This window comes from Canis lupus, chromosome 1 (genome assembly GCF_011100685.1).
Source record: "Canis lupus familiaris isolate Mischka breed German Shepherd chromosome 1, alternate assembly UU_Cfam_GSD_1.0, whole genome shotgun sequence".
Lineage (NCBI taxonomy): Eukaryota > Metazoa > Chordata > Mammalia > Carnivora > Canidae > Canis > Canis lupus.
Genome location: NC_049222.1, coordinates 93,410,750 through 93,426,790, shown reverse-complemented (window position 1 = coordinate 93,426,790; position 16,041 = coordinate 93,410,750). Strand labels below are relative to the sequence as shown.

The window sequence follows — 16,041 nt, the reverse complement described above, 5'->3', positions numbered from 1 at the left end:
CACTCTCAGCTCATGCACCACCTCCTCGCTTGACCTCCTTGACATGAATCACATTGTGACCTCCATTTATATAAGTGATTGTTTTCTGTCTGTCTCCTTTGTGTGACTCTAAGGTATACATCTGGCTTAGTGCTGTGCCCCCAGTGTCAGCATGGAGAACTCATTACATATTTGTTGTCGTTGAAGGAATTGCTTTGCCCTCTGGTGGGGAGGAGGGAAAACTTTGTCACTGTAAGAGCACAGGTCAGCCCACAGACACAGATCTCCCATACCCATGTCTGCCCCTACATCTTTCCACATTGAGCCCAACACCTCCCACTTTTGCAGGTGCTTCCAGCCTGAGCATATTTCCCACATCTCTCCCATTCTTTGTCCTCACTGCAATTCTAGACTCCCATTTTTTCAAAATTGTAAAATGTATATAACACAAAAATTACCATTCTAACCATTTTTAGGTGTACAGTTAAGTGGCATCAGGTACATTCACACTGTTGTGCAACCATCACCATGGTCTATCTCTAGAACTTTTTCATCATCCTAGATTGAAACTCTGTACTCATTGAACAAGAACTCCCCACTTCCTGCTCCTGCCTGGTAACCACTGTTCTCTTTACTGTCTCTATGAGTTTGACTGTTCTAGGGACCTCATATAAGTGAACTCATACAGTATGTGTCTTTTTGTGACTGGTTTATTTCACTTAGCATCATGTCTTCAAGATCCATTCCTATTGTAACAAGGGTCAGGATTTCAGAATTTCCTTCCATTCCTTCCATTTAAAGGCTGAATGATATTCCATTTTGTATACCAATGTGCTGTGAACATTGGTATACAAATATCTGTTCAACAGACTCTAGTTTTAATGATGTACTGTAATGTAATTGTAAGATCAAAGAATGCTCTCTTCCTCATCTTGGTATAATGGATTCTTGAGCTATGTGTTTAATTCCTCTTAACAAGTATCTGCTACAAGTATATTTCACTGAGCTGGCTCCAAGTTCAACATCCTTCCTCTGAGAAATTAGACAAGGACAGGGGACATCTGTGCCCGAAAGGGCTTCCACTTGGATGAGGAAACAGGTTCTAGGGACTTTTTTGGATGCTGTGTTGTGTATTCAAACTTAGTCTGAATTCAGAGAGATGGAGAAGATCAGTGTGGACCTGAGTGGCAGAGAAGTTTTAGTAGTTTCCTGTTGCTGCTGCAACAAATTACCAAACACTTACTGACTTAACACAAATTTATACTCTTCTAGTTCTGCAGACCATAGGTCTAAAATCAGTTTCACAGGGCTAAAGTCATGCTGCCAGCAGAGATGGTTCCTTGGAGGCTCTGAGGGGAGAATCGTTGCCTTGCCTTTTTTCAGGTTCTAGAGGCTGTCTGTATCCTTGGCTTGTGGCCCCCAGCTGTTTCTGCAAAGTGCATTAGTCCAGTCTTTGTTTCCATCATTGCATTGCTTTCTGCTCTGAATCTATCTTCCCCCTGCCTTCCTCTTTTAAGGGAACCATTATGACTACATCAGCCCAGCCTGGATGATCTAGGATAATCTCCCCACCTGAGGATCCCTAACTTAATCACACCTGCAGATCCTCTTTTGCCAGGGTAACATATTTGCAGGTTCCAGAAATTAGGACACAGATATATTTGAAAGGGGGACATTATTTAGCCCGCCCCAGAAGGCTTTCTGTGGAAGCATGTGGGCTGGCCTTAACAGGCTTTGCTGAATCTTTCTGTGTATGATTCATCAAACATGGACCCAAGGTCCATGGTGAACGTGGACCCTCCTCATTGTACCTGTTTCAGTATTGTGTATTCTTTAAGTGCCCACTAAGTGTTTCTGACCAGTGAGCAATGCCCTGATTGCTGGATGCATAGCAGCAGTGGACATCATTGGTAGGGAATGTTCCTGGGTCTTTAAAAAATCGACTCATCATCTACATTTATTGAGCACCTCTAAGTGCTAGGTGCTCTGTCAGACTTCATGGACATATAATGGACATTTAGCCCTCACACCCAGCACATATTTTTTTTTCTTTCTTTCTTTTTTTTTTTTTATTTCTCAAGTTTAATCCCTTGAACAGGATAGGATTACTTCTATAGTTGAAAAAAAAAAAAAGACATGGTAGTTATCTAAAAAAAAAAAAAAATACAGGAGTTGTTTCTGGTGCCAAGAGTAGGTGAATCTGAATCTCCAGTGTGCTTTGTCTGGTTTCAATGTAGATGAAGATTAGACAAGGCAGGAGAAGCGTCCTTTGTCCTGGAGGTGGTTGCAGAAACATGTGTTTTCCAGGAAAGGGATCAGTGTCAGGGAATGGAGAGCAACCAGAAGGCGAAGTATGGATGAGCTTGGTGGGATTTGGGTTTGGTAAAAATTCCTAGTAGGCACAGAATGTCCGTTGTGAGTGCTGATTTAAAGATGAACTGTATGTTGTTGCTGAAACCTTTCTTTCTTTCATGTTTGCCCAGGTGTTGTTCCCTAGCACATTTCTCAGAGTTCAGGTCACCACATTAGGGGGTTCTCTATCCTTCACTTATCAAGAACACACAAGCAGCCACAGGATAGGTCCTATTCTGGCCTCAAAAGTAAAACAAAAAGGAGAAAAAAATGTGATTGGGTTTGCTGTTTGGAAGCCCCAGACCTATGTAGCCAGAGGGCAGAGTGCACTGAGGAAGATGGGCTTTGCAACCTCACCAGCCCAGTGAAAGGATTTACCTGCTGGGTGGTGGCACACTTTATTTACTTTTTCACTGATGCCACAGTCTCTTCTGTGAAAGGGACACAAACATAGGATGTATAACATCAGGCTGCTGTCAAGGATGAAAGCATTTACCATACTATCTGGCACACAGTAAGTTCTCAATAAATGCCAGTTGCTGTTCAGTGTTATTTAAGGTTGTAGGGGATATCTTTTCACCTTCAGAGCAAGGTAAGAGAAAATGAGCAAAGTCAATCTTTTTTTTAAAGCTTGTAATAAATCACCCAAAGCTAAAACAAATCAAGTGACTTACAGAAAATGGGGTGAAACAAATCAAGAGATTTACAGAAAATGGGACTTACTGAGTCATTGGCAAGCTTCCTACTTCCTTGCATTTTCCTTTAGCAATTCGTCTGAATCCTGGAATATGTGTTCAGATTGACCTCAGTCTCTTTATGAGAAGATCTTTCAGAATCCAAATCTGCTGCCAAACTTATATGTGAAAGGAGGGAGAAAAGTCTGAAACCTCCAAGGAAGAATATTAATCATTAAAAGAATTACCATGATACAACTAACATTTGTATTGCCTCTGTAGTCGACAAAGAGCTTTGTCACCTGTTCTAGCATACAGTGCTCAAAATAATCCTGTGAGGTGTCTGTGGTGGGTGTTGTTATTAATCCTCTTTTACTAATGAAAATATGAGGTTGAAAGAAGTTAAATGAGTTGTCTCAGACAACACAGAAAACAAGTGTGAGGGTCATGCCTCCATATCCGTTAGAAAAAATCAGTGTCTGATGCTGTTAACATCACCGTGAAGTGATATAAATACGAATACACCCCTTCTCATGTAGGTGGACCCTCCTCATTGTACCTGTTTTTCACAGTGGTCACTTTTGGGTGCTGGGTGCTATTTTGGAAATGCGGCCATGCAAGCATTTTTAGGACACTTTACCAATTATGAGAGATACATACCTCTCACTTTAAAATTCCTTTCCGGGATCCCTGGGTGGCGCAGCGGTTTGGCGCCTGCATTTGGCCCAGGGCACGATCCTGGAGACCCGGGATCGAGTCCCACATCGGGCTCCCGGTGCATGGAGCCTGCTTCTCCCTCTGCCTGTGTCTCTGCCTCTCTCTCTCTCTCTCTCTGTGACTATCATAAATAAATAAAAATTTAAAAAAAAAATTCCTTTCCATTGTTGATCCTAAATGCCCAGTTATTCACTAACCTTGGTTCCAAATGGCTTTTTGCTATATTCAAGGCTCAAATATACCCTTTTCAGACGTGACTTGAGATCAGTGAAGATATTCATATAAAATCCACAGGCTCTAATGGAACATCTAAAAGATGTTAACCCAGAGTTGCCTTATTGGAATATATTGGAATATGTGTCATTTCCTCTGGGGACTAGTTTGAAAAGCATCCCTTATTTGGGTGTGAAAGTTCTGGTGTGTTCATTTAAATATAAGGGTCATATTACTTCATGGTTGTGGTTTTAAGAAGTCAATAAATAACTCCTTTTCTTCCCCACCCGAGTTCAGTACCAGTTGAGAAATGAGGCAGGGAAAGCAAACAGATGGAGGTCAGAGCTTTATCACTGATAAACTGATGAGAGAACTGGCCAGAGAGGTGTGGCCATAAAGGTTGCCAACAACCCAGCCCCAAGTTAGAGCTTTGCTCACTAGTCGTAGCCACCCCGAGGGTGGAGCTTGTCTCTCTAGGTGCCAAGGGGCAGAGCAGAATGTGGGAGTCCTGCAGACAAGCAGATGAGAGCTGATGAAGGTTGGACAGTACAGAGGAGGGTTCTGAATGGAGAGATGGAGAGAGAAAGTGGAGGAGGTGGAAGGAGGAATAGAGGGGAAGGGAGTTAAGCTAGGATGTTCACATTTTACTCCTAAATTCTCTAATCTGCTAAATCATTCTTTCCCAAGGAAGAAGTGAGTAAGAGGTAGGGGCTGAAGCCAAAAGTGTTACACCGGGAAAACACAGGGTAAGTGGAAAGGGGCTTCCTATCTAGTATTTTCCAGGTATTTGTCTACTTCAATGTGACCAACATTTCCAAGAATTGGATGTGATTCCTCCTGTATAGGTAATATCTTAAGGTCATGCAATAGAAAGGATTTGAAATCAGATTTGAGTATGAAGCCCATGTACACCAAGTACACCAAGAACTTCTGATTGGGCACAGACAAGCACTGTGTAAGGTAGTGGGTAATAATGGCTAGAGACAGAAGAGATCATTCCATCTGGGAAGTCAGGGAAATATTTTGGGGCGATATAGCATTTGCAGTGGCCATTGGGTAGAAATTAAATGCCCAGAAATGAAGGACTCTCTGAGAACAAGGAATAGCATAAGCAAAGATAAGGCGATAGGAAATTATCAGGTACAGTTTAGGGAATTGAAAATAGAACAGGTGGAAGTCGCATCAGGTTGAAATGATATATTGGAGTGGGAACCCTTTTCAACACAGAAGGAGCAGAAATGGGCAAACAATCAAATGTAAGGGTTTAGGGAAAGACCAGAGTCAGATCTAATGTCAAAATCTTTAAGCTAGATAAATGAAAGAATGGTAATGGCATTAAAAATATGTGAAAGTCAGGAAGAGAGACTAGTTTTACATTTATTTATCTCTGTAATGTTTAGTTGGATATACTCTTTAGTAGAGATGAATACTTATGTTCATGATTCATACATTCATTCAGGCAATAGCTTTTATTGAGTCCTTATGATGTCCTAGGAGCTGGGGATTTGATAGCAATCAAACATAGGCATAGTGCCTGTTCCTGAGGAGCTTACAGCCAAGTGGGTGGGAGGACAGATGAAATCAGACAACCCTTGTGTGAAATCATTACTGCAGTATTGGCGACAGAGGAGACATACAGGGTGCTTTGAAGGCCTGTAATAAATCAGGGGTCCAATCTGGTTGTGAAGGTTAGGAAACATTTGATGAAGTGACACCTGAGCTGAAAGCTGAAGGATAAATAAGAATTAACTAGTCCAAGAAGACAAAGAGCAATGCAGGCAGAGGACATTCACATAATGAATATTGTATGGCAATAGCGAACAGCAAGTCTCCCTGCTACCCACAACTGCATGGGTGAATATTGGTAACATAATGGTGGGTGAAAAACAAACAGGCTCTGGAGACTATATTCTGCATGATACCTTTTTACAAAGTTTATAATATATATATATATATATATATTTTAATTTTTATTTATTTATGATAGTCACACAGAGAGAGAGAGAGAGAGAGAGGCAGAGACACAGGCAGAGGGAGAAGCAGGCTCCATGCACCGGGAGCCCGACGTGGGATTCGATCCCGGGTTTCCAGGATCGCACCCTGGGCCAAAGGCAGGCGCTAAACCGCTGCACCACCCAGGGATCCCTCTTTTTACAAAGTTTAAAAGAAAAACAACCCTAAACAATGGATTGCTCAGATATACAAATATATATGATAAAGCAAACAAAAAGGCAGTGAAAAGTAACCCCAAAATTTAGAGAGTAAAAATTCAGAGGAGGACCAGCAGTGGGGGATGGGGAGGGTCACAAAGGGGCACACAAGTTATTGGTAATGTTCTAGATACTAAGCTCTATAGAGCTCATTGTAATATTTTAAATACATAAATAAAGAGGGCCATGCATCAGCCAATTTAAATAGTGTGATAAACCAATAATTAAGATTAATCCAATTCTAGGCACAGGAATTATTTTTAAAGAGATTATGCTGAGTTTTAGGAGCTTAAAGTATATAAGGAGGCTGGAATAGAAAAGCACAGGGTGAAGGGGAGAGATAAGAAATGAATCGATGGCTGAGCTCCAGACCATGGAGAGCCTTGCAGGCCCTTTTAGGTGGGTTTTCCCTTTATCCAAGAGCTGTGGGAGCCATTGAAGGATTTTTAAACAGGAGACAGGCTTCAAAATTTGCTTTTTGAAAAAGGTAACTTTGCCTTCAGTGTAGTGACCAGATTGAAGAGAGGCCAGAATGAATGTGGATGAACCATTTAAGAAACATAGGCATGGTGCCTGTTTAGATGTAAGATGGTAGGAACTTAAAATAGGGTGGAGGTTTTAGTGGCAGTGGTGGTAACAATGATGGCAGTCATGGTGTTGGTGGTGGTGATGGTGATAGGGATGGTGGTGTTGATGGTAGTAGTAATGATGGTGGTGATGGTTCTGGTGGTGGTGATAGTATTGGTGATGATGATGCCTTTGGTATTGGAAATAGAGCTAAACGGCCAGATTTGAGAATATTTAGGAAGTAAAATCCATTGACTTAGGGATAGATTTGATAGATGTTTTGATGGAGAGGAAGACATCAAGGATGATTCTTAGGTTTTGGCTTGTCAGTAAAGTGGGGATGGAGCAAGAAGGAGAAATCTGTAATTCAGTTCTGGGCATGGTGAGTTAGAGATGCTTTCTTAGGTTCCACCTTTTCCTCAACTCCTTTCCAGAGATGATGTTCTCACTTTCCTCTTTACTGCCTAAATGAGAGCTCACAAACTTAAATTCTTTCTGAAGTCAGGCAGGTAATTGAAGTGAGTGAAGCTGGCAGGGAGATAGATATTCAGAATGGTGAAAACATGGTTGTGACTTGACTCAGTGCACTGAGAGGCTGAGTGTTTTTCAAGAGGAGCAAAAAAAAAATCATAGTTCTTATGTTTATTAGTGAGCAACTGCTTCAGTGCTTGAAAAAAACAAAATAAACCACACACACACACACACACACACACACACACCCAAAAAAAACCCTGTAAGGCCCAGTTCTGTGGATTAAGCAAAACTGATCTTGGGACCTATGAGTAGCCAGATTAAAATTTGGTTCTAAATCTTTCTTTAACACTAATTTATTCATCATATTATTGGTTAAGTACATTTCAATACAATAATTTGGATCAAAATATTCTGATAACATAGCATTATTAAGAGTTGCTTTTGTTTGGATTTTACCAAAATGTACTGTATATTCAGTTATAGAACATCATTTCCAGTTTTTAAAATTTTCATTTTGAAAATTTTTACATCTTCAGGAAGGTTGTACAGATAGAATGATGAAGCCTCATATACCTTCACTCAGATTTACCATTTATAAGGCATTTCTCCATATTGGAGTTCTCTTCACCCAAAGAGCTGAGCCCCTCCCCTCCATTTCTGAACCATTCCAGAGTAAGTTGCAGACATCATGATCCCTAATACTTCCATATGTATCCCTGCAGTACAGTGACATTCTTTTAATAACCACAGTCATTGATCAAATTGAGGATTGATGCAATACTTATATATAATACACAGTTTATATTCAGTTTTGCAGTTCTTTTCTGACCCAGAATCCAGTTGGATCACTCATCGTATTTGGTCACCATGTATATTTAGTCTCCTGTAATCTGGAACAGTTCCTCATGTCTTTGATGACATTGACATTTTTGAAGAGCACAGGCCAACTATTTTATTGAATACCCTTTATTTTTAGTTTGCCTGATTGGTTCCTCATGGCTAGACTCAGGTTATGCATTGTTGGCAGCAGTAGTACTGTGTAAGCTTTGTGTTGCCTGTGTGTTACATTGGGAGGCACATATCACTTTGATTGTCGAGGGAAGCATGTATCTGCCAGATTTCCCCACTTACAGGAATTTAGCCCCTTTGTAATCAGCAAGTACTCTGTGGAGAGACACTTTGAGACTCTGTGAATAGTCTGTTCACCAACAGACTCTCACTGAGTAGTTCAGAATCCACTGAAAATTGCCATCTAAATATGTCATTACTATGTAGGTTGCACATCTATGATTTGAGTTATTTACATATGTATGTATGTATGTATTTAGAGAGCACACACACAAGTGAGGGGAGGGGCAGAGAGAGATTGAGAGAGAGAGAGAGAGAGAGAGAAACCTTAAGCAGACTCCTCAGTCAACCCAGAACCTGAAGTGGGGCTCAGTCTCACAACCCTGAGATCATGACCTGAGCTGAAACCAGGAGTCAGATGTTCAATGACTGAGCCACCCAGGTGCCCTACAGATCGTGATTTTTTAAAAAACCGACATTTCTCCTATGTTTATTAGTATTCCACTGTAAGAAAGAGCTTTCTCTTCCCCATTTACTTACTATTTATATCTTTCTTTATTCCAGTGGACACCTGGATTCTTTTTCTGTCCAACATCTTCTAACCTATTATTGTTGTGATGCCCAAACTGCCCACAATTGGCTAGTGGGAGCCCTTCAAGCTGCTCCTGTATTCCTTGTCATGTCCTCATCAGTTTCTGAAGATTTACTTTCTTCCACAAGATGCTTGTAGCTTACTCAGTACTTTCCCTGCCCTAGCCCTAGAATTAGCCATTTACCCAAGGACCCTGCTTCTTTTTAGTGGGGAATGTATTTAGAAACTAAAACTAAAACCATTGGTAAAATGTCATTGATTCTAGGTGCTTCCAGGGGACAGAGCTAGGAGGCATGTATTTTTAAAAATGCAAAGGTTTGGGACACCTGGGTGGCTCAACTGTTGAGCGTCTGCCTTTGGCTCAGGGCATGATCCCAGGATCCTGGGATCGAGTCCCACATTGGGCTTCCCGCAGGAAGTTTGGTTCTTCCTCTGCTTGTGTCTCTGCCTCTCTCTCTTTCGTGAATAAATTTTTTTTTTTTAAATGGAAAGATTCATACTGATACTTATAAATCCAGTCAAACACTAGAGGGCCTTTCTTATTTTCCCTCATTGTATCCTTTGGTCTATCTTCCTTCTCTCACAGTGAGTACCTGGCCTGACAATATCAACATATTTGCTCATTTAAAGCATGAATTTTAAAGCAGTTTTTTAAAGAGTGTTCTTCTTTGCCTCCCTTCTCTAGCTGCTGAGCTCGTTTATTTTGATATTCTTCAGTTTCTATAGTTTTTCCTGCTTAACTTTCTCACTTATAAGCATGTTCAGGTTTCTCTAAGTATGTCTTTGCAGAGGTTTCACCTTGTAGAAGTACTATATTAATATTATTTATCATAAATCATACAAAGAACAAGTGAGTCTGGAATGGGGGTTGTTGCTAATAACTTCCATCCTCATGACAGTTTACAGTTTACCAAGGACTTCTTTACGTGTGCTACTTTATTCATCATGCTTTGAATTCCTTAGTCCCAGACAAAATGAACAGTAGATAAGTAAACCCAGGACTTCATGAATGTTTCACATAGTAGGACTTAAGTAACACCTGCTGATTTTTAAAAAGATGCATTTAGAATCTATGACTGATGAAAACATGTATCCTATAAAAGCATGGGATAATCCTCAGCAATAGATAATCTAAAATGTTTTATATTTACGTAGGCATTGTTTGCTATTATTATTTTGTAGGAATTTTCATATATTCCTCAGATTTTTTTTTTTTGAGAGAGAGAGAGAGAGAATGAGTGTGTAAGTACAGGGGGAGGAGCAAAGGGAGAGGGAGAGAGAGAACCTTAAACAGACTCCATGCCTAGTGTGGAGCCCCATATGTGGCTTAATCTCATGACTCTGAGATCATGACCTGAGCCTAAATCAAGAGTTGGACGCTCAACTGACTGAGTCACCCAGGCATCCCCAGATTGATATTTTTAAAGGATATCTGCTTCCTAAACATACACTGAATTACAAATGCCTTCAAAGGGGTGATTCTGAAACACAGCTACATGTGGTAGTGCTTGGAGAGATGTGACTGGGGGCTGCACCGCTTACTGATTAAATCAGACTCTTTAGAGTAGGCATCAATTCTTTTTTTTTTTTTTTAAGATTTTATTTAACAGAGAGGGTGTGCACGCACAAGCAGGGGAAGAAGCAGAGGGAGTGGGAGAAGCAGGCTCCTTGCTGAGCAGGGAGCCCATGCAGGGCTTGATCCCAGGAGCCTGAGATCATGACCTGAGCTGAAGGCAGACACCTAACTGACTGAGCCACCCAGGCACCCCAACATCAGTTTTTTTTAAAGCTGTACAGATTTCAGTGAGCAGCCACTATCTGGCTGAAGAAAGGCTCTGCTATTTTGGAGAGAGAGGCTTCAGTCACAGCTAAACACAAGAGAACTTGATTTGGGCCAGATTTCTGGTTTAAATACTGATACCTAAAAGTAATATAAGGATCTATTTTGAGATTTACCTAGCAGTTAAAGGCACTGAACGTATTCTTTTTTTATTAGCCAGCCATATTCTCTTTATTCTGAGAATTACATGATTTTCACATTTTAATGTTTAATGTTATCTAAAATTGAGGTATGCGTGTGTATGCATGCACACAAATGTGTACATACACATGAACATGGTCATATTCTAAAGCTGTACCTAGAGCAGAGTTCTTAAAAACTCAGTATTCATCAGGAATACCTAGAGTACTTGTTACAAGTATGGAATTGTAGGCCAGTTTGGGCCTTCTGGAAGGATCTGGGTTAGCCAGCCCAGCAAGGGATTCTGATCCACTAGGTCCCTAGACTTTGAGCAGCCATTTTCAAAGAGCCATCCCCCTCACTCCCTCCACAGCAGTGTCAGCATCACCTAGGAACTGCTTAGAAATGCTTGTTCTCAGGACTTTCCCCAGACCCACTGAGTCAGAAACTCTGGAAGTGGGGACCAGCAATCTGTATTTTCACTGGCACCCAGAAATTCTGATGCAGGATAAAGTTTAGGAACCACTGTTTTCAGAAATACTGCCAGTGCTCCCATACTTCCTTGATGATAAGAATCACCCAGCATACTTTTAAAAACACAGAATCTGGGCTCCACCCCAAATCTGTTGAATTACGGTTCCAAGGGGACAATAATTCCATGGCGACAGGTGGATAGTCTGTATTACTAATAAGTATCCAAGGCCATTCTTATCTTCAGACAAATTTGGGAAGTACTGAGAAGGGAAAGCCAAGGATGTACCAGTTCACAGTCACATTCCCTAGTTAGGGGTTGTCTCTGGGTTTTGTGTTCATTATCAGATTTAAATTTTATAACAGCCTTATGAAAGTTGATAATTCAAACTCATTTTACCGATGAAAAAACTGATGTTTGGAGAACTTAAAAAACATATCTAGGGTCAGATCGATAGTAAACCAGAGAGCAGGGACTCAAGTCACGAACTTTCTGACACCAAAGCCTTTATTGTTAAACTGTCCTAAGGTAGTTGCATGCAAATCCTCATCACTGTTATTACAATATAGTGCAGCCTTGGAGATAGATACTTGCCCAGGATCATTCCTTGTTTCAGCAGTTAAGAACCGCCAGCTGTAACCCCAGCCTGCTTTGCGGACTTTCTTCCCCACTGCTTCTCAACATGAATTGTTCCCTCCAACAAGGCCATTTCACTCCTCACCCTTGACCTCCCCTTGCTCACTCCTGCCTCTGCTGTTATACTTAATGCACCTTCACTGATGGAATCTCTTCATCATCTTGTCCCCTAGGCCTCTTACTTTCTCTTCCCTTGCTTCTCCCCCCAGAAGGACTGCTCTTTCTCTTCTGGAACAGTCCAAACCTCAGCTGTGCCTCAAGACTCTTAGTCTAGTGTTCTCTGTGGAGCCTCCCTACCCACACTGGCCTCGGTGAACGCTCTTGTATGGGACCTACCATGGTGCATGCACACTCTCTTTGTCTGCAGCATGGAGTGCCCTGCACACGGACCTTCATCTTCCATCTACATTAAGTAACTTGAAGATGCTCCTCTGTTTCTGGCTAAGTAGTAGGAATTGCTAAAATATCTCTTGACCTACAATAAAGTCAATGCAGCTAAGATCCACAGAAAATGAAGGTGGATTTTAAAAGTAAATACAAGTTGTGGAGTTTTCTGGGAGAATCTGTGACAGACACACTGATGATCATATGAGCAATCACTAGATTTGCAAGGGTAGATGAATTTAATGACTGTCCCTTAGAGTTCAGTTTGTGGGACTCCTCCCCTCTCTTCCAAACCCAGAAAAAGCCAGGGAAATCTTACTTGGTGGGGATGGAATGACAGTGGCATGGGGGGAGCAGATGGAGGTGTAGTATATGCTTAATAAAGGGGAATACCTTTTGTAAAAAAATTTGCATTGTGGTCATTCCAGGTGATAATGTATTTTCTTTTAAAATGGAATGGATAATGCCTTTTCTGGTTTCCTTACACATGTTAGGGTATCGTAGTATTTTGGGACAACAGTTTCCCAAGAGGTAACATGAAACAAAGTCCAGCGTTCTGGAGCCTAGACCAGGAGGAACATGTCCCTGTGCCTCTGAGCTAGGGTCGGGACCAATGCTGGGGAAAGGTCGCCACCTACTGACCAGCCTTAGTCACACTTTTTCCTCCAGTTTGGTTTGGCTCAGAGGAGATGTCTAAAGAGCCTGGACCCTAGGCTCAGGAAAGTTCTCTGCCAGCACCCACCATATTTCATGGCAAAGTTCATGAGGACATAGCCACACAAAGTATAGTATTCTAAGTTTCTGTCTTCTATAAGAGTCTCTCTCATGAAAAGAGTTCTCCTTTGAGGAAACATATCAGCAGCCTTGGTGCAGAAAATGATAGAACTTGTATTTGGTTGAATGCTGCTTATATAGAAGTTATGGTTCCACCACATAGATTTCAAAGACAGCTCTGTTGTTGAGGGGTGGAGGGGGAAGTTAGGACTTAGTTCTGTTTTGGAAGCGTTAGAAGCTGTTTAAAGGTCTTCATTTCATTTAAAGATAAAACTGTATTCTCTGACACATTTGGGAATGGGGAATTTGCATCAGAAAAGTGTCATTACAGGGCGGGGGTGGGTGTGTGTGTGTGGGGGAAGCCTGGGTGGCTCAGTGGCTTAGCACAGCCTTAAGCTCAGGGAGTGATTCTGGAGGCCTGGGATCAAGTCCCAGGTCAGGCTCACTGCATGGAGTCTGCTTCTCCCTCTGCCTGTGTCTCTGCCCCTGCCCTCTTTCTCTCTCTCTCTATCTCTCATGAATAAATAAAATCTTAAAAAAAAGTGTCATTACGGGATGAGCACTGGGTATTATACTATACGTTGGCAAATTGAACTCCAATAAAAAAATATACAAAATAAAAGTGTCATTACATACATGGTAGAGTTCTGGAATGTTGACTCAAGTGAGGAGAAACTGACAAAACAGCACCAGTATCTTCTGATAAACCATTCAGCTTCCAGTCATACATCCAGGAGACAGTCCTAATCACTTGTCCTCTCAACACTCTGCTGGTTCAGTCTGAAGAGTGCACGAGAGGGGACAATATGGTTGGATAGGATTTGTTTCCTCCACCAGGAAAATGCATCTGGGACACATGATGGTAGGTGTAAGAAAGGCTACTTCCTAAATCAAGTGAGAACCAAAATTAGACTCTTTGATTTCTTTGGTGGAAGCAGTATCTGAAAGAAAAGACACTTTCATGAGTGGGTGTACAAAGGAATGGAAAAGAGTGGAAGGACTGTGAGGGAGGAGAAGTCAGTGTTTCTCCAGTAGCCAGAGAAAGACTTCACAAGCTGTGCTTTGGTGGACGGCTTTTGGGGGCTTCCCACTTTCATCCCAGCAGCACCTAATCCCTGGGGAATTCCAGCCTTCTGGATCCTGATAAAGTCACATGAAACTTAGCTCCCCATTGAGAAGCACTCTCAGGAGGGTTTTACCTAACTTGGAATGAGAGGAGGGGAGTGCTACTTAGCCCAAAGGACTAGTACCCACACCCAACACAGGGTGCTGGGCACTGGGCTAATTGCCTTGCACAGGTCAGTTCATGGATGCTGCTACAGCCCAGTGCAGGAGGAAGAGCAGAGGCTCAGGGATGGATGATCAAGAACTTGCCTGCTGTCCCAGAGCTGGCAGTGAGAGGGCTGCATTCTGAACCCAGTTCTGCCTGAACCCAGAATCAATTATCCATGTGACATTGTAAACCTGTAATGATGGCATTTCAGAAATTGCTAGTAGGATTATTTTGGAGCTAGAGATGCTACAAAGGACCCCAAGGGCTCACGTCTTTCTTAGATATAAGAGGCTGTCCTGCACTGTGAATGACAGAGGATTCCCTTTCTCTCCTCCCCTCCCCTCTCCTCTCCAACTAAAGATTTTATAGTTTCATTAAAGTTGTAGATGACCTTAAATGGAAAAGCAATGTTTACCTGTCTGCTGACTTGAACGTATGTTTGTGTGTGTGTGTGTGTACACACATAGGCTTGTGCGTGTGTTTCTTTTGCACGGAGCAGGGATATTGAACCAAGAGTAGGGACCCAGTGCTAGAAGATGGATCCTGCATGAAGAACCCTGGACTGGGAGCCAAAGGTCCTCAGTTCTAATTCTGGCTCTGCCATTTATAGCAACAATAGCAGCAGCTAACCGTTGAGTGCTCACCATGTGCTGGGTACCATTCCAAACATTTCCTATATCTTAACTCACTTAATCCTCATGGCCATTCTATGGATGAGTATCATTCTCATTTTACTGATATGATAAGAAAATTGAGGCACACAGTGGTTAATTTTTTCCAGGTCACACCAGCTAATAAATGATAGGAAGTTGGCTTAAACTTGGGCAATCTGGCTTACTACATTAGTAATACTGTCACTCTGCTAACATCTGCAAGTTGTGTCAATTAACCTTTATGGGCTTTAGTTTTCCCTATTTATAAATTCATGTTTTTAACAAATATTGAGTCCCAAGCTTGTGTAAGACATTACAGATCAGAGATGGGAAGGACTGTGTACACAGACTCCTTTCCACCTCCTGCCACCCCGCACTCTTAGCATGTACACACAGAGTGCAAAATGCAAAGGAGAGGGAGTCTGGGAAAGGCTGCAGGAGAAGCTGGCTTTGGAACTTGATCGAAGGCTGGATACTGGTCCAGAGACAGCATCACAGGCAGAAGTAAAGCTGAAGGCGAGTTTGGGGATGTTTACAGGAACTAGCGTGTTTTGAGTGAAGAACGGACTCTTGGGCCCGGGTCACTGCCAGAGTGAGAGCAGGAGGCTCAAGATTAAGGAGTCAGGACCAGGACCATTTGTATTTGAAGTAGTATGTACTTTACATTTGTGGAGGGCCACAGTAGAGGCAGGGAGACCAGTGAGGAGAACTGAGGGCCTCAAGTGTTTACAGAGACTGAACCATGCCCATTGCCAGAAGCTTTGGGAAGCAGGATGGTGAAGGTGAATAGGGTAGAGGAGGGGTTCAGTAGACAGAAAAACTGAGAGGGTGACAGTGGCCTGCAGTGAAGGACAGTTGAGTTACTGACTTATTCCACCTGACAGCCCTGTGGACTCTGTAGGCAGATGAGTTTGGCCAGAGTTAGAAGGTTTATATGGTTGAAGGTCAGAGTAATGATCTTTAGAGGAAGATGGTAATGATGGCGATGTGCCAGGCTTTTCCCCACCCATGTTATCTCTATAATTAGCAGAAGAGTACTGCTC

The 16,041-nt window shown here is 42.0% G+C and overlaps 1 protein-coding gene across 15 annotated transcripts in view; it reads left to right on the top strand.

Annotated features, from left to right (window-relative positions):
* Positions 1–16,041, top strand: part of GLIS3 (GLIS family zinc finger 3) — a 546,483-nt gene that overhangs the window by 71,353 nt on the left and 459,089 nt on the right. For 5 of the 15 annotated variants that reach the window (XM_038527216.1, XM_038527232.1, XM_038527230.1 and 2 more), the window contains one exon: positions 4,623–4,681. The exons of the other annotated variants lie outside the window; for them this stretch is intronic. The gene's annotated coding sequence lies outside the window, so the exon portion shown is untranslated. The remainder of the gene's footprint in view (positions 1–4,622; positions 4,682–16,041) is intronic. 15 annotated transcript variants of the gene reach the window in all.